The following is a 6,000-nucleotide window of genomic DNA, read 5'->3' on the forward strand; positions in this document are numbered from 1 at the left end:
CAGTGGGTGTGCAGGGACTGGCGGACGGGCTCACCTGGTCCACTGCTGGGCAAGGAGAAGGGACCCGCTGCTGGGGAGGCCACCACAGGGTCTGCCGCAGCCTTCACCCTACTCTCCAGGGGTGCAAATCTGTCACCAGGGGCTGATCACAGGCGCAGAGCAATTTCTACATCAGCCCAAAGGAACGTGAGGACAATTCACAGAGAGAGAAGGCGAGTTTCAGGCCGAGTGCTGTTGGCGTCACCCCAGTCTCCTCTACCTGCTTAGCTCGGGAGGAGAGCAAGAGATGGCCTTCCAACTCTTCCTGTGGCTACAGGCTATTACTTCTCCTCCATCCCCCCTCCTGGGTGTCACTGCCCCTGCCTTCCCACCACCACCCACTCTTGAGATGGAGAAGTCCAGCTTTTTCCATCCAGGCGCCAGCTCCCCACACCCCCCATTTTGCTGTAGGTAGAGACTGCCTACTTCACGTTTCAGAACCTAGAGCCCTTGTGCACCACCACTGGGAGTATAAATCAGCGCCTCTGCTTTGGCAAAATGGCCATCTGTCAACCATTGTTGTTTTGTTGCTAAGTCATGTCTGACTCTTTTGTGATCTCATGGACTGTAGCCTGCCAGGCTCCTCTGTCCATGGGATTTCCCAGACAAGAATACTGGAGTAGACTGCCAATTTCTTCTCCAGGGGATCTTTCTGACCCAGGGATCAAACCCGCGTCTCCTGCATTGGCAGGCAGATTCTTTACCACTGAGCCAGCAGCGAAGCCCTATATCAACCATACAGCCCAGCAATTCCCTTCTGGTTGTATATGAAACATATCTAGGTACACACATCCTCCCAAAGGCAAGGACCAGAATGTGGGCTTTTTGTGCTTTGTTCATTTGTTTTAGATTTAAGTCGTTTTAAAAAGATTTACTTGATTATTTGGCTGCATGGGGTCTTAGTTGTGGCATGTAGGATCTTTTAGTTGAGGAATGTGACCTCTTAGTTGCAGTATGTGGGGTCCAGTTCAACGACCAGGGATCAAACCCAGGCCCCCTTTACTGGAAACACAGAGTCTTAGCCACTGGAACACCAGAGAAATCCCAAGGACTAGAGTGTCTGCGGAAACACTATATTCATAATGGCCGCCAAGTGGGAACTCACTTGTGCATTCATGGTGGAATGGAGAAAGAGATTGCAGTGTAGTCACTCAGTGTAATTCTACACAACAGTGAGAATGAACCAACCCAACAGTGAGAAGCAAGCCAGACACAAAAGAAGAGACTCTGGATTCTTTTCACATAAAGTACAAAGACATCAGAATCAATCTACAGTATTGGAAGTCAGTTACCCTTTCCCATTGTTTCTTCCTTCTCTGTTTACTGTATCTGTATGAGATTCAGTAAATAAGATACACCGATGGATGCTAACTGAACCTATTATGATCATCATTTCACAACATATATAAATCAAACCATCATGCCGTACATGTTAAACTTATACAGTGAGCTATGTCAATGATTTCTTGATAAAACTGAAAAGGAACAAGAAAACATATTGGCTGATTTACTTCGCTTTTCGTGACATTAGTTGCTCTGCAAGAGGAATGAAGAGTTTGCCCCCAAAGTCTCACTTTCCGGGAGAGGAATCCAGAGAGCTCTGTGTCTACCATGCTGGTGACAGAAATCTTATGCAAACCAACTTAAACAAAAAAAGGAATTTATTGGCTCTCATAGCTGGAAGGAACACTTTGGTATTTGAAAAATTAAAGAAAGATCTTCAGCCATCCATGGGAGCTGGGGACCCAGTGTCTCCAGGATTCTCTCTCTCCTTCTTTCTGTCTCAGCTCTGCAACTCCCTGTGTGTTGGCCTTAGAGTCTCCCGTTGCAGATACATCTCCATTCTGGTGGAAGGGGAGCGAGCAGGGCAGATCGAAGCCAGAGACGCCAACAACCCCAGTGGGGAAAGGACTCTCACCCTCGGAGAGGACTCAGGATGGCTCTCTAGGATCCCGTGGCCATGATCTGGATGGATCGCTGCTGCCAGGAGCATTTGAATCTTTGACCCAATCAAGCTAACATGACTATGAGAAGTGAAAGTGCTAGTTGCTCCATCGTGTCCAACTCTTTGCAGCCACTTGAACTGTGACTGCACTAAATTGGTGGTCTGGATCATCTATTTACTCCTGTTGGGGCGGGGGCTTTGGTAATTAAGAGCCTCATCAGAACCACATGGAGGGGAAGAGGAGCAGTTCCCCAAAGCAGAGACATTGTTTTAGAAGGAGGAAAAAGGTTGCTGGGAAGACAAAAGAAAAACAAATGCTTAAGACACACCCACACTTCCCCAAGGACAGAGCCCCCCACCTTAAGTGGTTCTTTCTATTAAAATCTGGCATGCATCTTGCTGGTATATTGAGTGAAGCCCACTGGTCAGAGAAGTGCTTCTCATTGAAAGACTCCAGAGGCCACTGTTCACACTGACTTCTGTGAATGGTGCCCCTTGAAGCCCAACAGTGTGTGGCAGCCCTGAACTTGATCATGCCTGGCTGGACCAGGGGTGGGTGGCTGGGCCATGAAGGAAGCATTGAAAACTATGAAACACTTAGTGATAAATCTGACCAAAAATGTATAAGACTTTACACTGAAGAATTAAAATACATTGTTGAGAGAAATGGAATGGAAAGATAGATTATGTACATGGATCAGAAAACTCAATATTGTTAAAATATCATTTTCCCCACCAACTGATCTATAGATTCAGTGCAATCTCAATCAAAATTACAGTAGATTTTAAAAAACATTTATTTATTTGGCTGCATCAGGTCTTGCTGGCATCACATAGGAGCCTTCACTGTGGTACATGGACTCTCCAGTTGGGGTGTGTCAGGCTTAGTTGCTCTACAGCCTGTGGGATCGTAGTTCCCCAACCAGGGATGGAACACACATCTCCTGCGTGGCAAGGCAGATTCTTAACCACTGGAGCACCAGGGAAGTCCCTCCAGTAAGCTTTTAAGTGGAAATTGACAAGTTGATTCTCAAATCCATAAAAGAGACAAATGGCATAGGATGGTCAAAACAACTTTTTTAAAAGAGCAAGAATTTGAAGAACGTATGCTCTTGATTTTACAAATCTACAGGAAACAGGACAAATTGATGGACTTGACAGATGGACAAATAAATCAATGGAATAGAACAGAAAGCCCAGAAATAGACACATGCATATATGATCAATTTATTTTCAACAAAGATGTCAAGGCAATTCAAATTTCAAAAGCGTCCCCTTCCTAGTTCCTGACATACAGTAATTCATTGTCACCAAAAGCTGGTTTGAGGCAAAGGCAACAATACACATGACCCCATATTTTGTGGTGTTGGCTGATGCTTTTCAACTCAGTTGCCAGCTCCTGGAGCTCAGGCAGCAGGAAGGGGACACAGACCAGTGGGAGGCATGCGGAGGACCAGGCCTCCAGGGGACAAGGGGGGATGCGGGGTTAGAGGCAGAAGAGAGAGCATGGATCAACCAGCTTGTTTTCTGGCAAAACCGCCAGGACAAAGAAAACCAAAATGTTGTGATAACATATTTCTTCTCCAAATTTCATCTTGGTAGAATTACTGGCCAGTAATTACCTAGCAAATTAGAGAATCTACCAGGACCCCAGTTAGGTACCTGAGGACATAAGTGGTCCCTAATTAGAAAAAGTTGTCAATTGGGAACAATTATCTCTGTTCTGTTTCATTTCCTCCCCTCTCCGAGCCAGATCTCTCGTCCTCACCTCCCCCATTGGGACTTCTGTCTGCTCTTGCTGTTGGGGGTTGGGAGACAGGTGGGGGAGGCAGAAGCTCCCACCTACCACGGCCACTAGTGCCAGCTCAGGAGGTCGTACCAGAGCCCTGCCCTGTGCTCCCAGCCGTGCCCTCACCACCTTGTTCTGTTCACGTGTTTCTTTTCCCACTAAACTATAGACTCCCTGCAGGCACGGGTTTGTTTTAATTATCTCCCCATCTCCAGATCTAGCCCAGGGCCTGGCTTTCCAGAGAAGACACAGAAAAGGTGGTTGAAATGAAATGAGGACTCTGGGCCCCAGAGTGATAGTGCTGAGCATCACCATCTGAGCACAGCGGAGAGGGCTCATTGCACCACCTCACTTGCCTGGCCGTAGCCTAGAAACACCACCCCACCCACATTCTGCAGAGGAAGCCTGGCTGGAGGTGAGTGACGTCAGCCAGGCTCCCGAGTCCTGCGTGGCTCTGCAGTTGGAGACATCACTTCAGGTTGAGGGATCAGAGAAAGCTTCATGGAGCACCTAGTGTTTAGTTTGGGGGGATTTGGAGTTAAGAGGAAAAGCTGACAGAAGCAGCACGCAGGTGCGGAGTTTGATCTGGCTGAATTATTGGAAGTTTGCAAGAAGGAAGGAAGTGAGAGAGGGAGAGAGGAAGGCAGTTGGGGTTGCAAGAAACCTTGAAAGACTACGAGGGAGTGTGGGCTTCATCCCACAAGCCTTGGGAAACGATCCAGCAATGACGTTCCCAGAAGTTGAGTCCAGAGTCAATGCTCACGAGGGAACCAAAAGGAGAAAGATGAGGGGGAGGCCTGAGGTGGGGCAGGGGGATGGCACAGACACGAGAGGAAGGCGCCTGTCCCAGGCAGGAATGACCCCAACAACTGCAATCAGACAGTGGAGGCAAGAGGGAGTGGGGGGTCGGTCAGACTAAGTGCCTCAAATTGTGTCCTAGCAATTTTCCTTTTAGTAATTTACCCTAAAGAAATTATTCAGCATAAACATGAAGATCTTGTGCTTCACGATGTCTATCACAGTATTATTTAAAATAGTGTTAACAAGAGAAGGGGAAATATTACGCTATATAAGAGAAGCCAGTCGAAGACCACGTCTTGTCTGGCCTCATTTATATGAAATGTTCAAGTTGGCATATCTGGAGAGACAGAAAGCAGATTAGTGGTTGCCTAGGGCTGGACTTGGGGTGGAGGGTGGATTAGGGGGTGACCACTAATGGGTACAGGGCTCTGTTTTGCTGGTGCTGCTGCTGCTAAGTCGCTTCAGTTGTGTCCGACTTTGTGCGACCCTATAGACGGCAGCCCACCAGGCTCCCCCGTCCCTGGGATTCTCCAGGCAAGAACACTGGAGTGGGTTGTCATTGCCTTCCCCAATGCATGAAATTGAAAAGTGAAAGTGAAGTCACTCAGTCGTGTCCTACTCTTCCCGACCCCATGGGCTGCAGCCTACCAGGCTCCTCCGCCCATGGGATTTTCCAGGCAAGAATACTGGAGTGGGGTGCCATCGCCTTCTCCGGGCTCTGTTTTGGGGAGATATAAATATTCTAAAATTACATTACAGTGATGATCAGACAACTCTGATCGTCTGTACTAAAAGCCATTGCATTGTACATTTAAAATGAATGAACTTTATAGTTTGTAAATTTACCTCAATAAAGCTGATCAAATTCTTAAACAGGGCAGGGGTGTGCTGTGTGCTATAAGGAAAGCGGTTTCTGCCTGAAGCTGTGGTCAGCTCTGGACCCCAACAGAAAATAAGGCTGCCCTACCCCAACTCGATGGATATGAGTTTGAATGAACTCCAGGAGTTGGTGATGGACAGAGAGGACTGGCATGCTGCAATTCACGGGGTCGCAGAGTCGGACACGACTGAGGGACTGAACTGAACTGAACCTTAGGAGTGGTACCCCTTTGGAAGAGAGTGGGATGAGGTAGCAGGGGATGAGGGAGACTCAGGGAAACAGCTGGCTGGGAGCTGAGGGTAAGAAGACTCGCTCAATGTGATGCTCCAAAGACAACTGTGGTCTCAAGTCCATCCCTAGTGGACAGCCAAGCAGCTGGGGCCCCGCCACCAGGCTCTACCTACAGCCTCTGCCTGCCTGCAGGAGGGCACCCAGGGTTGCTCTGCACCCAGCCACCAGGCCAAGGTCCTGGCTGAGAAACAGAGGAAGGTGGGATGTTCAGGAAGAGGGCAGGGGAGAAAAAAGCAAGAAGAAAAGAGCCTGACA

The sequence above is a fragment of the Bos javanicus genome, chromosome 23 (genome assembly GCF_032452875.1).
Source record: "Bos javanicus breed banteng chromosome 23, ARS-OSU_banteng_1.0, whole genome shotgun sequence".
In the NCBI taxonomy this organism is placed as follows: Eukaryota; Metazoa; Chordata; class Mammalia; order Artiodactyla; family Bovidae; genus Bos; species Bos javanicus.